At 45.2% G+C, this 20,000-nt stretch overlaps 1 protein-coding gene across 7 annotated transcripts in view; it reads right to left on the bottom strand.

Annotated features, from left to right (window-relative positions):
* Positions 1 to 20,000, bottom strand: part of rhea (Talin_middle and talin-RS domain-containing protein rhea) — a 269,357-nt gene that overhangs the window by 132,564 nt on the left and 116,793 nt on the right. Inside the window, exon 1 of one of the 7 annotated variants that reach the window (XM_076177738.1) lies at positions 10,330 to 10,484. The exons of 5 other annotated variants lie outside the window; for them this stretch is intronic. The gene's annotated coding sequence lies outside the window, so the exon portion shown is untranslated. Of the gene's footprint in view, positions 1 to 10,329; positions 10,485 to 20,000 lie in introns of those variants that run through there. One more of the 7 variants, XM_076177739.1, reaches the window with a different exon arrangement.

Below are 20,000 nucleotides of genomic sequence, written 5' to 3'. Positions count from 1 at the left end.
TCACCTACCTGCGGCCATACGATTGTATTAGCCATCAAGTCTTCCAAGTACGTCAACAAAGTCCGCCGTCACACGATTTCAATTTGCTGAGGACTGGAATAGACCTCCAGACTTGTATACTACCCCCTCTCTCTCTCTCTCTCTCTCTCCTTCTCTCTCTCTCTCTCTCTCTCTCTCTCTCTCTCTCTCTCTCTCTCCTCTCTTTACGTGTTCCACGGGGGGATGTGGCCTATCTTCTTTCAACCACATCTCCATTCGCCTGGCTTGGGTTGCAAGAAGCCATCTTCAATGCAGACTCAATCATAACCCCTCCCCCACCTCTCCCCCAACCCCCCACTCTCCCTATCTTATACCCCCCTCTTCCCCAACCCCCAACACCCCCACACTCCCCGATCCCTACCTCAACCCACTTCTCTCTCTCTCTCTCTCTCTCTCTCTCTCTCTCTCTCTCTCTCTCTCTCCATTTCTCATCAGATGCTTTGGTCAAGAAAGTCTCAAGCTGAATAAAATCGAGTGGCGACAGCCGGAAAAGGAAAAATCCCCAAGAGATCGACTACATTTTTCATTTCACCAGCGCTTCTATCCCTGGAAGGGCCAAAGTCGTAGAGTAAAACGGAGATTTAAAGAAGGCAGCAGCCAAAAAAAAATAAATAAATAAAAAACTCATTTCTTTCTTTGGCAAAGACGGGTCACAAACCATGAAACTCTCCTGCGTGACTTGGGTCCGTAGGGGAGGCCCAAGTTTCGATCACCGGCAGGTGTTAGAAAAATTATTCCATTGTACGTTTTTTTTTCGAATTGTTCATACTAGTTCAAAAACTGTATACCTCTATGACAAGGCGGACATCACAAAGCGCACCGCTGTAGCAGACTTGTTTTGGCACATAACAACCTACAAGACGAAGTTTATGGAACATTGGTTCTAGATTCCGTAGTCAGGTACACACGTTCTGTTGTCCCCCAAGGGACTGACGGCTGGTTCTGAAGTGGTGTCTCTGGTCTGAGCATTTTTATATTACACACACACACACACACACACACACACACAGACACACACACACACACACACACACACACACACACACATATATATATATATATATATATATATATATATATATATATATACGTTGAGACATTGTGACAAATTGAGAAAGGTAGGAATAGAAGACAATGTCTTAACATTTGTCCAAGAATAAACTCTGAATGGACCCGTGTCTTCTTTTTTCCACAGTGTACACACACACACACATATTATATATTTATATTTATATATATATATATATATATATATATATATATATATATATATATACACAATATATATTCAATAGAGACAAATGCAGGAGCATATTTGTAAATTACACCAGAGAACCTACTGTCGGAGTGAAACAAAAATTTGGGAGAGCACATACTCACACATAAAGATAACGTTACAACTCATAGCCTATGGCTATCGCATGACGTCACACAGGTTATAATTGTTTACTTGGTGACGTCACACCGACTACAGTATGGTCGCTTATTAACAATGAGTCACGCTGATAGGGCCAGTGCCTCGGTCCCCCTTCAGTGCGTTGGGCTTCGATCTCGGCTCATAAACACGGAGTCCCGGGTTTGATTCCAACGCCTGGAGGGTCACTAGCCCATGTCCTGGCTACCCGAGCACAGGGGGCAAAGGTGACACCCGACATGAAGCCAGTCAGCTTTATTCGTCCTCTCTGGCGCCAGGCGATTTTATTCAGCTACGAGGAAGGTGGTCGAGAGACGCACAGATCACAATTTTGGTAAGATTGTCTGTGGCACATTAAGCCAAACAATTGTTTAAAACAATTACAAAATTATTAATAACTCTCTTTCTCTCTCTCCAAGGTCATATAATCTCTTTTCATACCTTATAGTTTAAAAATAACGCAAAATATTTTTCCGTCTCTCTCTCTCTCTCTCTCTCTCTCTCTCTCTCTCTCTCTCTCTCTTTTGCGGTTCCCCACCTTCGGTCCCTCAATTGGCGGATGGCCCTCACCTCCTTCATGTTTGGTTGGCGATAAGATAAAACAAAGGTAATAAGCCACCCACGCTTTCATCAATACTCACGTACACACACACACACACACACACACACACACACACACACACACACACACACACACACACGGCTCGACGGCGCAGTGGTAGCGTTCGCAATTGTTAACGCAGCGTTCTGAGTTCGAATCCCACCCAGGGCAGAAATAATTTCAGTATCGCTGCGCTGCGAGTCGTTACTTCAACTCTCGTGGGCGGGGAGTTGGATGTCTGTGTGTGCGTTTAAGGTCACACACCCATAGATCGGTCATAAATGAGCTCTGAGCTCTCTTTCGGGCGGTTAGTACCTGTTGATCACGAGTCCAATACGCGATTCAAGACCATGGTGAATCACATAGTCCAAAGTCTAAACATCCCATCAACTGAATAAAATCGTACGTGTAGAGAACGTCACACCCCGTGACGTCATCACCCCAGTGACATCACAACACTATATTAAACAACAGAAACCAACCCTCCACAGCGCTAATCTCCGACCACGACCTGACTCGGGTCATCGAGATTTATGTGGAATGCGCTGGTTACTGTATTCTTATACAACAAAATACATCACAGGAATTCAGGCGCCAAAGTCTCATCCTTGGCATCCACCTCAAGTCCACTTGTCACCCCTCCCCGCCTCCACCTTCCCTCTTGACTCGTTTCTGTCCCACTTATTAAATATCTATCGCCCCCTCCCCCCCCTTCATCCCCCCCTTCCCCTTCCCCCTCAACTTATGAGAAGCGAATTTACGTTCTATATGTACTGGCCAAGCTTCTCGCTCGTCACTGCCTACTCATGCTACCACGTTACATGACATTAACACACACACACCCATACACACACACACACACACACACACACACACACACACACACACACACAAACACGCACACACACACACACACATTTGGTAGAGTTCCCGGCTGCAACTACGGCGGTCCGGGTTCGAATCCAACCCAGGGCTGAAATAATATTAGTACCGTTGCGCTGCGAGTCGTTAATCCAACTCTTGTGGGCGGGGAGTTGTGTGTGTGTGTGTGTGTGTGTGTGTGTGTGTGTGTGTGTGTGTGTGTGTGTGTGTGTGTGTGTGTGTGTGTGTGTGTGTGTGTGTATGTTGCGTGTGTGTGTGTGTGTGTGTGTCTGTGTGTGTGCGTGTGTGTAAGATCACAGCATTACCCAGAGATCGGTCATATATGAACTCTGAGCTCTCCTCTGGGAGAGAAATAGTTGTCGATCACGAGTCCAAAACGTGATCCAAGACCATGGTAAATCACAAACACAAACACACACACACATACACACACAGGAGGTCATGATAACACATTGAGAAAGACGAAAGGTCGAAAGGATGTGAAGAGATTATAGACAGAGGCATAACTACGCACAACATCTTAGAAGGCGACCCAGCCCAGCCTGGGACGAAATACAAATTCAAATCTAAAGATGACAACTGGAAATCAGGGAGATATGGCCCAAGTTCGAATCATACAAGACTCTGAAGCTAAGTACGATCATTGGCCCGAAAAGGTCCTGTCACATCAAGCTTACGATGTCTCCGACCACTGACGGCGACCAGGCTGATTTGTGTTGTTCCTCTCTTTATAAGAGGAATTCAAGACAATGATGCAATTGGAGTGAATCTCATTCCCCGTCATGTAGATGAATATGAAACAGCCACCTGGCGCTAACCATGAGTGAGGGATACCAAAGTGCCACCGTCGAAGGTGGTGGTCGGAAACAGGTCGTAAGCTTGTTGTGACTGGGGTTAAAGAGACGGGACACCATGAGCGTTGCTCCTTCCCTGTATACTATTAGGTACACACACACACACACACACACACACACACACACACACACACACACACACACACGACGCAGTGGTAGCGTTCGCAACCGCTGCTACAGCGATACGAGTTCGAATACCACCCAGGGCTGAAATAATTTTAGTATCGCTGCGCTGCGAGTCGTTACTCCAACCCTCGCGGGCGGGGAGTTGGGTGGGTGTGTCATAGTATTGACTGTAGATTGGTCATATATGAGCTCTGAGCTTTCATCCGGTAGGGTAATAGCTGTCGATCACGAGCCCAACACGTGACCCAAGACGGTGGTGAATCACACACTTACCATTACCCATAGATCGGGCCATATCATTATGAGCTCTGAGCTCTCATACGGGAGGGCAATGACTGCCAACCACGAGTCCAACACGTGATCCAAGAAAGTGGTGAATCACACACACACACATTCCTCTATCCGGACTTCTCGGCGCCAGCCAAGCCTCTGGCCGGCTGTATAGGCGTCGTTCTTCTAGCCGGCTGTATAAGCGACATACGGCCGGTTTTCCCTGAACACACATGTTGCAGCGCTATTTATTCCGGCCGGCCAAAGGAACTTCCGGCCGGGAAGGTACCGCCCCCCCCCCGCACCCCCTCGGCCCGCTGCCGTGGGAGGAAGTGAAAGTGTACAGTCACATACTTAAGTCAAGTCACGAAGAATACACAGATGGCACCTTGACCTCTCCCGTACTGGATGGTACTTTTCACACAAACACACACACACACACACACACACACACACACACACACACACACACACACACACACACACACACACACACACACACACACAAGCAATAAATAGAACAATGATACACTCAGGTCACAAGACAAACACCCCAAGACCGACCCCCCAAACTCCAAATTCCATACCTGACCACTCAACCAAGAACTCCCATCCACGACAAACAAGAATCGCATTGCCACGGCTGCGATCAGGTCACCATCTAGCACATTTTTGTAGACTTGGCACCCATTCATATATATATATATATATATATATATATATATATATATATATATATATATATATATATATATATATATATATATACACACACACATACCAACAAAGAATAAGCCAGACTCAAAATGCCCCACTTGCATTAACAGGACACAGAAGCCAGAGAACACCTCCTGAACCCACCCATACAAAAACACAGCATCTCTTCCTCATCTCTTCTTGTGATTTGCAGGGCAATTCAGTGACCGTTGCCGGTTACCTGGGGGCAGTGAGTTCAGCTCTGATGGTGATGATGATACAGACAGGGAGAGGAGGGGGGGGGAGTTAAAGATCTGACGAGAGCAAAAATGAACAAAAGCACAACCCAACCTGACCTCCGACGCCCCTTCCACAGCCTCCTCGTCAACACGCCTGACCTGACCTGACCTGACCTTACACGACCGAGGAGGCGCGATGCGAGGTCAGGAGATGAAATGATTAAGAAGAACGTTCTTCCATTTTTTTGTTGTTGATGTCTCGTCCCTTGAGTTTGAGGGTTGACCTTATTTTCACTGTGATATCGTCCCTTGAGTTTGAGGGTTGACCTTATTTTCACTGTGATATCGTCCCTTGAGTTTGAGGGTTGACCTTATTTTCACTGTGATAACACTACACTACTACAATTACAGTATCTACTACAACTTCTACTATTATTACAAGTATAACACTATTATTCTAACTGGTACTATTAGTACAACTAACAAATCTACTAACATTCAACTACCACTACATATATATCGATATTTCCACGATTAATACAACTACCACCATGACTACAACTACTAACATTACAACGACGACAACAACAGGTCATTGACGTGTGTGAAGACTGACAGCGAGAGGCGAGAAGCGAGGTCGACAGGTCACGGGGCAGGTCAGAAGAGGTCGTCTTCTGACGTGGTGGTAGGGATGATAGGAATGTTGTTGTTCGTAGTAATAGTTGTGGTGGTGGTGGTAAGGATGGTAGGGTTGTGATCTTGTTTGTGGTCGTGATGGTGGTGGTAGGGATGGTGAGGTTTATTGTTGTTAAATTTGTTGTCATTTGTTTTATTAGTGGTGGTGGTGGTAGTGATGGTAGAGGTGTTGGTGGTGGTAGTGTGTGTGTGTGTGTGTGTGTGTGTGTGTGTGTGTGTGTGTGTGTGTGTGTGAGAGAGAGAGAGAGAGAGAGAGAGAGAGAGAGAGAGAGAGAGAGAGAGAGAGAGAGAGAGAGAATCTTCCTCATTAGCACTTTCCTTTACGATTTACTCTACTTCATTCTATGTGTCGCCGGGCGATTTTAATCAGCTGAGCGGGAACATCAGGCACAGCGGATGGGATTAAACTACTATGACCTGCTGGGTCTACTTACAACTAGTTTGCTTAATCGGCCCCGTAACTTAATTAGCTTAACTCTGCTGAGTGTGAGTACACATAAATCACACTGCTTCCAATATATATATATATATATAATATATATATAATATATATATATATATATAATATATAATATATATATGCAAGAGTAATCACTGGGAAAGAGAAACTAAATGAGGCAGAGCGCTTTCGTATATTACAATTTAATTGCAAAGAACTTTGCACTGAATATGTAATACACGAAAGCGCTCTGCTTCGTTTAGTTTCTCTTTCCCAGTGGTTACTCTTGCATAATTGAACACAAGTTACCTGTGTTTCTTATTAGCATACACACACACACACACACACACACACACACACACACACACACACACACAAAGTGGGAACCGACAAAGAGGGCTGTGGGGGGGAAGGTCAAATCACTGGAGGAGGAGGGGAGGGGAGGAGGGGGAGTGGAGGTGGGAGCGGATAGAAGGAAAAAGAGAAAGAAGGGAAGAAGATGGGGGAGAAGGAGAAGGAGGAGGAGGAAGTGGAGGGGGCTGCGGACAGTAGGGAAAAGAGGAGGAAGGGAAGAGGAGGGGGAGGAGGAGGAGGAGGAGGAGGAAGAGGTGGAGGAAGATTCAAAGGAGTAAGACAATGAGAAATACAAGGAGGAAGACGAGAACGAGGACGAGGACGATGAGGAGGCGGAGGAGGAGGAGGAGGGGGAGGAGGAGGAGGAGAAGGAGGAAGACGTGTCGCGTTCGCTCTTCCCGGGATTGCCCGTGGGTCACTTTTCATTCCCGTCACGGACAAACGAACAAACAAACAAACACATAAGATGTTCTCCGTCCGTGTGTATCATGTATTTTACTTAACATACGTTTACATACATACATACATACATAAATACACACAAGAGGAAAGTGTGGGAGGTGATTTAATGTTTTTTAGGACACATGTACCTGTGGCAGGTGTACTTCAGCAGTGACAGACTGAATTCTCTCTCTCTCTCTCTCTCTCTCTCTCTCTTTCTCTCTGAATGATTTCCAACAGTCGGAAGGGAGCTCAGCCATTGCTAATTGTCGATTAAGACTTATAGTGCTGCCATCACGCGATTAAAAAATCCATAAAAATATTAACACGAAGAAAATAACATAAAAAGAAATAAACAGTTGGATTATTAATAGTGTTAACAACTATATTAACAACTCCGCACGAAAAAAGTATGTCAGATATTAACAAGAAACAACAAAATTAAAATAGAATAAACACTTACATAATGACATTCTTATAAATTATATTAATAACAATTAACAATAATAATAATGATAATAATAATAATAATAGAATTATAATATTAATACTAATAGTAATATTTGTAAGTAATAATAATAATAACAATAATAACACCAATAATAAAAATAACAATAACAATAATAATAATGATAATCACATAAGAAGCAGTAATACAACTGGTACCCTCATCACACACTCCACAAAGTGTAAACGTGGACACCCGCTTGACTACAAATATTTTCTAACTCGCACTGAGGGACACCTTTATTTAGCCCAAGTTAAAAATGAATAAATACATAAATAAACAAAAAATGAAAATAAAATAATAATGATAATAATAATAATAATGATAATAATAATAATAATAATATGAGACAATAGAATAAAAATAAGAAATAAAATAAAATAGGCGCAAAGCAATCCTTACAATGCGGCCGCGCACTTAAAAATACTTTATCTTCTTTATTCATTTTTTTTTTTTTTGTGAAAATAATAATTGTCAACCATTCCGCCTCCTTCACTGGACCCATAACGAGCGCTGCGCTGCAATTAATGACGCACACACGTGCACACACGTACACACACACCTGCAAAGCTATGACGTCATCACTCGGACATGGTCAGCAGAAAACCCACCTGGTCCCTTGACCCTCGGGAGTTAAAATGTCGTGAATTTGAAAAAAAGACGATTTCGCTTCCAGTATTTTAGTCTTCCCTAAGTCTACAATTCAACAACGTGTCTAATATTCGTCTAGGTTTAATTTCTCTTAGTTCATTCCTTAGCTTCTCAATATATGACGCAAAGGCGATTTGACATTTGGAAATTTCGATAAAATTAATTATTGTAACCGAAGTCGTTTCTACCCAAAAACGAACTCGTCGTGTAGGTGTGAGACTAGAGTAGCAGCGCGCCGGATTTCCCTCCCCCCCCACCTCCAACCACCTCATTGAGGACTCGAACTACAGACCCTAGAGGACACCCGCCGGACGCTGGAGACGATAACCACCCCACCTCAACCCCTCACCATCACCCTCCTTCCTTACTCCCCTCCCTCTCTCCCCCTTTACCTCCTCCTCCTCCTCCCAACCACCACCTTTCAGTTTCATTTCCACAGCTCCCTCTTCACCCACCCCTCCTACCCCCCAAGACTCCCACCTGCATGTTCCCACCCTCTCCCCCGGGCCGAACACACGAGAAAACCCCAGCGGATAAAACTCCAATCTGCACAGCAGACAAAACCCCAATAGGAAAGTTGAGGGGAGGGGGGGGGAGAGGGACACAATCCAGCCTAACCTAGCCTAACCAAACCAGACCTAACCAAACCAAACCTAGCCTAACCAAACCAAACCAAACCTAGCCTAACCTAACCAAACCAAACCTAGCCAAACCAAACCAAACCTAACCAAACCAAACCTAACCAAACCAAGCCTAACCAAACCAAACCTGGCCTAACCAAACCTAACCTAATTAAACCTAACCTAACCAAACCTGATCAAACCTAACCAAACCTAACCTAACCTACCGATTGTGGTTTCGTCCATTGGGGTATTGTCTGTTCACCCGTCCTGCCCTTCGCGCCCACGACGCTCCTTGGCGTGTGTGTGTGTGTGTGTGTGTGTGTGTGTGTGTGTGTGTGTGTGTGTGTGTGTGTGTGTGTGTGTGTGTGTGTGTGTGTGTGTGTGTGTGTGTGTGTGTGTGTGTGTGTGTGTGTGTGTGTGTGTGTGTGTGTGTGTGTGTGTGTGTGTGTGTGTGTCTTATTAACATGCTCCACGCTCCCGACTTGAATATGAAGGAGAGTATTTAAATATTCTATTCTGGCTGCCGCCAAACCTTTTCGTTCAGCTGGTCCACCAGGGTGGTCGGTACTTCTTCCATCTGTCAATTCTTAAGTCTTTCAATCAGTTCTTTTTATCAACTTCAAGTTGTGTGTGTGTGTGTGTGTGTGTGTGTGTGTGTGTGTGTGTGTGTGTGTGTGTGTGTGTGTGTGTGTGTGTGTGTGTGTGAGAGAGAGAGAGAGAGAGAAGTGGAGGGAGGGAAAAGAGAGAGAGAGAGAGAGAGAGAGAGAGAGAGAGAGAGAGAGAGAGAGAGAGAGAGAGGGGGAGAGAGAGAGAGAGAGAGAGAGATAGAGAGAGAGAGGGAGAAGGGGAGGGAGAGATAGAGAAGGGGAGGGAGGAAGATAGATAGATAGACAGATAGAGAGATAGAGAGAGAGAGAAGGGGGAGAGATGGAGAGGGAGAAGGGAGAGAGAGAGAGAGAGAGAGAGAGAGAGAGAGAGAGAGAGAGAGAGAGAGAGAGAGAGAGAGAGAGAGAGAGAGAGAGAGAGAGAGACTCTTTGAATAAATCGCCCGAGAGAACAGGGGCCACCACCTTAACCCCCTTTGTTAGGATGTCCCTTTACACACTGCATCCAGATGAGACGATAGATTATAATTATTATCATTATTAGTTTATTTTATCTTATATATCTCTATTTATGAATTTATTCATTTTCCAAAACAGGTTCGAATCCCGCACAGCAGCAGCAAGGAACACACGCCAGGAGTCGCTTACTTGCGAGAGCGAAACCAACCCTCCACAGCGCCAGGCATCGCATCTACCACCACGAAACATCCACACCACGTTTTCTGTCAACCTATCACGTACAGCACGCCCATATCTCTCCAGACAATCCACCTAATAACGCCCTCTTTTGGGCGAGCGAGGGCGCCCAAGCGACTGGGGCATGGGGCAGGAGCATCAGCCAAAACGCCCGCGAGGCGTTCCACAACCTCACGCCCATCCGGCAACACTCACCTTGTGTCTGTCAAGAGAGCTAAACGCCCGTCGACAGGAGACGGTTCGATCTTCGGTCGTTAGCGTCGGGGATTAATCCGTGGATCGTCAACACTAGGGGGACACGGCCCGACACAAGCTCACAGCACCGTTGACAGGACCATACTACTCGGCAGGGCGATCTAGTCCCCCCCACCTTCCCCCCCCTCAAGGCCTCTCCACAGGTGCGGGTTGCCAGGTTCTCAAAGGTAAAAACTTTTTACCAAAAATTAATAAAAAAAAATTACATAACGATTTCAATTAACAACTAAAAATGACTACCACACTGTCAATGCCTTCTGTTGGGCAAAATAGCATTTTCTAAGATAAGTTAGATGACCTTCAGTGGGGAATAATTAATTGATAATTGGAGACGCGAGCAAAACTTGGCATCTCCCCCTTTGTAGTGATCAGCTGGTACCCCTCATCGCTTTCTTTGGTCATAGAATGAATTCCACAACCTTTCGCGAAATTAAACCCCTGTACAGACCACTAAACGCGAATATTACACCCCTTAAACACTAAATAACACATCATATAAACCTATAATCACTCGAATTTATAAATAAACTTAAACCTCGTCGCTGCGTCACCGAGTGTTGGCCAAAGCTGTGACGTCACCATGACGTCACATTCCACGTATGGCTATGACCAATCAAGTACGTGGAATACAGGAGTGAATCACGTCATGCGTACGTGGTAAGGGACGCGCCTCAAGGCTTCTGTGTTATCGGCAATACTTATCATTATTACTGTTAATTTCATTGTCATTATTACAACATCATTTCCTTGTAAAACACAATTGCGGAGCCCTATCACACCCAAGATCACGGATAAGAAATATATATATATATGTATATATATATACATATATATATATACATATATATATATATATATATATATATGTGTGTGTGTGTGTGTGTGTGTGTGTGTGTGTGTGTGTGTGTGTGTGTGTGAGAGAGAGAGAGAGAGAGAGAGAGAGAGAGAGAGAGAGAGAGACAGAGAGAGAGAGAGAGAGAGAGAGAGACAGAGAGAGAGAGAGAGAGAGAGAGAGAGAGAGAGAGAGAGAGAGAGAGAGAGAGAGAGAGAGAGAGAGGACTCCTCTGTTGACGGGACTATGAATGATGCATTGTCAAGCCCCAGCCTCCTCCTCCTCCTCCCCCGACCCCTCGATGCCATCCCATGCAGGCACTACTCGCTCCTGTTCAAGATTTTGGGTCACAAGCCTTGAATGGTGCGTGTGTGTGTGTGTGTGTGTGTGTGTGTGTGTGTGTGTGTGTGTGTGTGTGTGTGTGTGTGTGTGTGTGTGTGTGTGTGTGTGTGTGTGTGTGTGTGTGTGTGTGTGTGTGTGTGTGTGTGTGTGTGTGTGTGTGTGTGTGTGTGTGTAGGCGAGTCGCTTCAGTTTTACCTGATCGGACGAGGCCCAGTCTCTCCTCTCTCTCTCTCTCTCTCTCTTTCTAAATCACCGCAACTTGATGTTCTAAGATTGCATCGTTTACTCTCCAAATACCACCACCTCCTCCTCCTCCTCCTCCTCCTCCTCCTCCTCCTCTTCTTCCTCCTCTTCTTCCTCCTCCTCCTCTAAATCAAATCGCCTGGTGTTATGATGTCACGTATAGACCAACATCCCTCCCTCCCTCTACCTTCCCTCACCTCTTCCCTCCCTCACCTTTCCCTCAACCCTTCCCTTATACCCCTCCCTCCCTCTCCCCTCCCCCTCTCTCCCTTCTCTCACCCTCCTCCCTTAACCCTTTCCTTATCTCCCTCCTTCATCTCCCTCCCCATCTCCCTTCCCTCCCTCTCCCTTCACTCACCCTCCTCCCTCAACCCTTTCCTTATCCCCCTCACTCCCTCCCTCTCCTTTCCCTCACTCCCCTCCCTCAACCCTTCCCTCACCCCTTCCCACCCTCTCTATCCCCTCATCCCCCCCTCCCTTCCTCACCCATTAACACCAGTTGGTTCTGTTTCTCCCTTACTCCCCCCTCCTACCTTACCCCCCACCCCGCACCCCCGGAACCAGACCCGTCTTTCCCCCACCCCTGCAAGTTTACCTCACTCTATAAATACTTATGACCGCTGAAGCTGCGGGGATTTCCCCCCAAAGATGAATCAAATCGTCGGGCGACGTTTGGCGAATCATGAATCAGGCACTGCCGCTTTAATGAGTCTATATTGTCATGTATCATTTGGATTTATCTTATCGTTTGTAATTATTCCATGCCTTGTATCATTACAGTTAGTCCTGAAGATGCCTTATTAGTGTGTGTGTGTGTGTGTGTGTGTGTGTGTGTGTGTGTGTGTGTGTGTGTGTGTGTGTGTGTGTGTGTGTGTGTGTGTGTGTGTGTGTGTGTGTGTGTTCTTTTAAGAGTACCGGAAGTGGTATCAGCCGCTCCAAGCTGTGGGCGCCTCCTCCTCCTCCTCCTCCTCCGCCGTCTTCGCCTTCTTCAGGCGACAGGGACGGTGGTTGGCACGGTGCCTGGCGTCGTCACGACGGCTAAAAATACCCTCAGGTCTACGACCCGACGCCAAGAATCGAACCCGGGCCAAGCCCGATGCTCCACCGCTCGACGATGGTTCCTGCGCCAGCCGCTTCCCCCTCGGAATCGTTGTCGCCACGAAATCCGACAAGATCGACCTGACGATCGACAGCCACCGAAGGAAGATTCTGCCACTCGACACGAAAGGAGGTCGAGGGAGATAAGCTGTCACCCATTATCATTATCCAACGGGATTTTTTTTTATCTATTTTTATCCCAAACACGAAAAAAATCGCCAAACGGGAAACCTTGTAATAAATCTCTCAAAAATTCCACAATAATGAAAGATCATGCACTTCCACTGCAACTCTAACATTCCTCACTCCCTCACCCCCTTCCCTCCATCCTTTACCCTCTTCCTCCATCTCTCTCCTACTTCCTCCATCTTGCTCTCCCTCCACCACCTCCGTATGGAGTACCGACTGTACGTTTTATTCAGGCGATAATTTCGAGACTCAGTGACACCCCTATGGACCAGAGTCGCACAGCACTCTTATCAGTCCTTGAACACTACCTCTATGACTCCACCTCTTCTGTGGAATATTGTCCCCACAAAGACAGAAACGTTGTCCTCCTTTGGTGACAAAATACAACTACGAAGAGCATCTACTCGGAGGAATGACCCTCCAACCAATGTTCTCTCTCTCTCTCTCTCTCTTTTTTTTTTTTCTTTTTTTTTTTTTTTGCTGTGAGCGCGCGCAGAAATTTGCTTGTCCGCAAAATTTGCCTTCTCCCAAAAGTATGTGCTCACCCATGGCGGCGGCAAAGTCATTTCGTTTGCAGTGGTAGCGCTAGAGTTGGAAAAAATATATACTGATTTGACGGTTGGCAAGTTACTATATCTTATAGAGAATTTATAAGTCGATATTTGGGTGGAACCTCTTTATTGAATGGATTTTAATATCATCATTTGAAAACCATGTGTGCGCACAATTTCTTCTTTATGTGCGATAGTTGTAAAACATGTGTGCGGTCCCTCGAACCTGAGGTAACTTGGTGACACCACTATATGTATATATATATATATATATATATATATATATATATATATATATATATGTATATATATATATATATATATATATATATATATGTGTGTGTGTGTGTGTGTGTGTGTGTGTGTGTGTGTGTGTGTGTGTGTGATTCACCTTGGTCTTTTCACCTTGGTCTTTGGATCACGTGTTGGACTCGTGATCGACAGCTATCCCCCCCCCCTTTTCACACACACCCAACTTCCCGCCCACGAGTGTGTGTGTGTGTGTGTGTGTGTGTGTGTGTGTGTGTGTGTGTGTGTGTGTGTGTGTGTGTGTGTGTGTGTGTGTGTGTGTGTGTGTGTGTGTGTGTGTGATACATCAGTTTCCTCCGGATGTCTTCACTACAAGAAGAGTGGCACGCCGTGACGACACCGTTTCCTATGTTCATATTGAGGTCCGAGCGAGTATGAGTATGAGTATGAGTACGAGAGAGAGAGAGGGAGGGAGAGAGAGAGAGAGAGAGAGAGAGAGAGAGAGAGAGAGAGAGAGAGAGAGAGAGAGAGAGAGAGAGAGAGAGAGAGAGAGAGAGAGAGAGAGAAAGAGACAGAGAGAGGGAGGGAGAGAGAGAGAGGGAGAAAGGGCGAGAATGAGAGGGAGCGAGGGAGAGAAAGAGAGACAGAGAGGGAGAGGGAGGGAGAGGGAGAGAGAGGGATGGAGAGAGAAGGAGAGGAAGAGAAAGAGAGAGAGAGAGAGAGAGAGAGAGAGAGAGAGAGAGAGAGAGAGAGAGAGAGAGAGAGAGAGATAATCCTTTCCAACCAGCTCCCCCTAGACCCTGCCCCCCTTCCTTTCCTTCCCTTCCTCAACCTCCCCCCCAACCCCTTTCGCCCCTACCACAGCAGATGCCCCTTCCCCCTTCCCGTCCTAGGCACAGACGTAAACACTTAGGCCTTGCTAGCCTCTCAGCCTCACTTCCAAAGCCTCTGCAACCTCTGAAGGCCACTCCTATGGCTGAGAAACGGCTCGTGCGGTGCTACACAGAACAAAAATCACTTATGTGATCATTGGGTGTTGATCATGGAGATGGAGGAGGAGGAGGAGGAGGAGGAGGAAAAGTTGGATTTGATATTTTTGATGAGATATACTTCATCCTTTTTGTTCTGATGATATGGTTTAACGTCACAAACTCCCACTATCAGGAGGCTAGGACGGTGCCTCTCACAGAGGGTTTTGTATAACATTTTTGTTCTGCTTAAAAAAAAAAAAAAAAAAAAAAAAACTGAAGAAGAGGCGTGGGGGGAAGGGGGGAAGGGGGGAGGGGGGTACCAAACGGGGTGTCCTTGGGAGTGGGAGGGGGGAGGAGGAATGGGGGGGGGGGTTGGCACTCACGTGAATGCCAAGGTGCCAAGAGCACCTCTGATGACCTCACGGGCGCATAAAGGCCCTCTCGGTGGGGCGGCACACTTCAGAGATCTTATTCTGGCGAACATTAGGCGGTTTCATTCACACGAGGAGTCACAATAGCGGTGGGCGTGCGGTGACTCGGTGGCCAGACTCGTGACATCGTTCCCTGGATTTGTTGTGCTGGCCAGCGGCAGCCGATTTTAATCAGCTGGTTTGGAGAATCGCAAGAGGAATTTGGATTCTTCTCCACACACACACACACACACACACACACACACACACACATATATATATATATATATATGTATATATACACACACACATACATAAACACACACACACTCCTGACCAAAGGCCTCTCTACCTGCAAACCCCTGTCTTAGTCATAAAACCCCGTCGACTTATGCCACGCCACTCCTGCAAACTTTTCTATCTCTCGGATCACCCCCCTTTCGGTCTGGACCTCTTTCTCCACGTCTACCATCTCGAAGATTTTTTTTTTTCTTTCTTTCTTTCTTTTTTACTGCTGCATCATTTACTTGATGGAGTCACTTTATTTGGAACTTTGGTTGCACCCTTACGGACTAGAGTCACGCAACACAATTTGAGAATGATGACCCCTTTTAATTGGTACCACTCTTCCTCTTCCTCCTCCTCCTCCTTTTCCTCCTCCTCCTCCTCCTTTTCCTCCTCCTCCTCCTTAGGTTACTGACGACGAATTACTACAAAGAGTACATCACTTACTGTCAACACTTCAGCTTCGTCTCCGCGGGCCGAAGAAGAGGAGGGGGGGAGGGATAGGAGAAGGAGTGAAGAGAGGGAGTGAGGACCAGGAGGAGAAGGAGGAGGAACTAGAGGGCAGGAAGAGTAAATGGAGGAGGAGGAGGAAGTGAAGGAGGAGGAAGTAGAGAAGTGGAAGAGGAGAAGTGGAAGGGGAGGAGGAGGAGCAAGTGGAGGAGGAGGAGGAACACGTGGGGGAGGAGGAGCAAGTGGAAGAGGAGAAGCAAGTGGAGGAGGAAAAGCAAGTGTAGGAGAAGTGGAGGGTGAGGAGTGAAAGCCGCAAGTGGAGGAGGAGGAGCAATTGGAGGAGGAGCAAGCGGAAGATGAGGAAGTGGAGGAGAAAAAGGAGGAGGAGGAAGAGGAGGAAGAGGAGGTCGAGGAGGAGGAGGAGGGTAGTGAGAGCAAAAAACTAATAGGTTTACATACGTACAAGGCTAGAACACATTGGCCAGACAGACTAAGCCCGAAGGAGGACAAGGAGGAGAAGGAGTAGTAGAGGAAGAGGACGAGGACGAGGAGGAGGATGGGGAGGAGGAGGAGGGCGAGGAGGAGGACGAGGACGAGGAGGAGGAGGGCGAGGAGGAGGAGGAGGAGGGCGACGAGGGCGAGGAGGAGGAGGAGGAGGAGGAGGAGGAGGAGGAGGAGGAGGAGGAGGAGGAGAGGAGGGGAGGAGGAAGAGGAGGCAGGCCCAGCACGCAACCTGCCGGCCTACCTCTTCTGGCCACGAGGCCGTGGCTCGTCGCCAGAATGCACGTCCATCCTTACCTGCAACAGAAGAGAGGCTCATTAGCAATTTGTACACACAGAACGCAGATCATGACAGAACACATAAAACAAACTTTATTTGGGAGAGAAAATATCATGTTCGGCTGAAAAATTATCCGAATAGAGAGGAATAGAAGAAGTGGACGTAGAGGAAGATGTAGAAGAAAATGAAGTAGAAGAAACAGACGAAGATGAAAAAGAAGAAAATGAAAAAGTAAACAAAGAAGAAGAAGAAGAAGAAGAAGAAAAAGAAAACGAAGAAGTCGATGGAGAAGTAGGACAAAAGACGAAGAAGAAAAAGAAGAAAACGAAAAAGTAAATAAAGAAGAAGAAGAAAACGTAGTAGATGAAAAAGTACAAGAAAAAGAAAACGAAGAATTATTTAAAGAAAAGGTAGAGGAAGAAAACGAACAACAAAAATAGGAACGAGAAAAAGAAGAAAACGCCGATTTCCTTATCAGACAAGAGGCCATCACATAAGCTGGCGATGAATATAAAAAAAAAAAAAAAAAAAAAAAAAAAAATTTATCACCATAATTATAAACCTAATATGCAAAATCTCTATGACGTCAAATGAACAGTTGGAACTTGATGACGTCAAGCCCACAATAGGAACTTGATATCAATTAGACAATAGCTTTATGACGTCACATCCATAACAAGAACTTGACATCAAATGGACGACTGACATTTAGTGACATCAACGACGAATAATTGATGACGTCAAACCCACAATAGGAACTTGATGTCAATTAGACAAGATCTTTATGACGTCACGTCCACAACAAGAAATTGACGTCAAATCAACGATTAACATTTAGTGACATCAACTCAACGACGAATACTTGATGACGTCAAGCCCACAATAGGAACTTGATATCAATTAGACAAGATCTTTATGACGTCACGTCCACAAGAAATTGACGTCAAATCAACGATTAACATTTAGTGACATCAACTCAACGACGAATACTTGATGACGTCAAGCCCACAATAGGAACTTGATGTCAATTCGACAAGATCTTTATGACGTCACGTCCACAACAGTAACTTGACGTCAAATCGACGACTGACATTTAGTGACATCAACTCAAGAACGAATACTTGATGACGTCAAATCGGCGACAGAGGAGGAAATTTTATGTTGTTATTGTCGTTGTTGTTGTTGTCGTTGTTGCTGTTGTTGTTGTTGTTGCTTTTCGACATGAATCGATTCTTTTGGAATGCGAGAGGTTGAAGGCGTAAAACAACGGGCTGTGGGCGTGCAACAACGGTTGTGGGCGTGCGGAGGGCACGGGCGTCGACCTGGGCCAGGGCGGGGGCTTCCACTACACAGGTTATTAATAGGGTGGATGGACGGATGGATGGATGGATGGATGAGAAGTCGACTATTATGTTGGTTCTATTCTTTATTTATGCAATCATCATCACTATAGATGATGATGATGATGATGATGATAATGATGATGATGATGAACCCAATAAATACTATTACGACTACTACCATTATTACTACTATTACGACTACTACCATTATTACTACTGCTACTACTACAACTTATAATAATAATAGTAATCATTACAACTTTTTCCTTTTTTACATTACATTTACTTCCAACACAATTTTCCTTCTTATTGTATGATTTCTGGATCCAACCATAACACAAAAACCCGAAATAAGTTATCATTCAAGAAGACCAATATATATATATATATATATATATATATATATATATATATATATATACATATATATATATACATTTATATATTTATTTATTTATCAACCACAATTCACTTTAATTCTAAGCCAACATCTAGAACCTCGAGGAGGCATACATGTAGAAATTGATACGTTGTATAGCTAAGGACTCGAACCTCGGCAAGCACGTGACAAGTGATAGTGACTTAACCGATTGCGTTATCTAGAGAGTTTATGTATATATATATATATATATATATATATATATATATATATATACATGTATATATATATATATACATGTATATATATACATATATATATGTAAATATATATATATACATATATATACATATATATATATATATTATATATATATATATATACATATATATATATACACACATATATGTATATATATTATATATATATATACATACATACATATATATACATATATATATACATATATATATATATACACATATATACATATAATTTGCTCCCCTGTCCCACACACAAACACGAACTTTAAAACCCAACTATGCCAAGATCAAGGCTTCGCAGCTCCACACCAGCTGCCCATGGAACCAGCCGTAAGGGTCGTGGGTTCGATCCTGACCGCGGACAGAGAGACGGGTTGGTCACCTCCCCCCCCCCCGCCAAATTTACACAAACACCACCTCCTTCCCTCCCTCCCTCCTCCTCCAATACCTTAGATGTACACGATCTCTTATCTGTGCACCTGTCGCACAACTACACCTGCAACCTAGACGCTCTAAGTACGAGATATACTCTGATAAGTGTGTGCGCCCATGCACACATATACGATTCGATGGCGCAGTTGGTACAGTTCCCGGCCGCCACTACGGTGGTCCGGGTTCGAATCCCGCCCTGGGATGAAATAATTTCAGTATCGCTGCGCTGTGAGTCGTTACTTCAACTCTCGTTGTGTGCGCGTAAAGTCACAGTATTTCCCATAGATCGGTCATATATGAGCTCTGAGCTCTCTTCCGGAGGGGAAATTGCTGTCGATCACGAGTACAACACGTGATCCAAGACCATTGCGGTGAATCACAGGCACACGAATCATAAACGAATTATGCGGACGTCGCCTCGTAGGAACGCGTCAAATTGCATCAAATTGCGCCATATTATGCCAAACTGCGACAGACTATGTCCCTTGGCTATAAATATGGCGATCTCAACGTCTGAATCACTGCCAACTATTTTTGTTATTTTGTACAATTTTCCATCTCCCTTATTTGCCGTCAGGTGATTCTATTCACGCCCCCTTTAACACCCTCATTACCGCGGCACACTTGATTTATTCTATTATGGGGATGACCCCCCGTTTCAATAGGATCGTGACCCCCTCTTTAACGCTTTAATCTACCCCCTCCATTGTTACTTATTCGCGTTACTAAAAGGTAATACCACAGTAATGTCCTCTTTATTCCTTCTCCTTTGTCGTTACCAAAACTTAATACT

This window comes from Oratosquilla oratoria, chromosome 41, assembly GCF_046742065.1.
Source record: "Oratosquilla oratoria isolate Oo_2021 chromosome 41, ASM4674206v1, whole genome shotgun sequence".
NCBI classification, from domain to species: domain Eukaryota; kingdom Metazoa; phylum Arthropoda; class Malacostraca; order Stomatopoda; family Squillidae; genus Oratosquilla; species Oratosquilla oratoria.
This window is presented reverse-complemented; position numbering and strand designations above follow the sequence as displayed.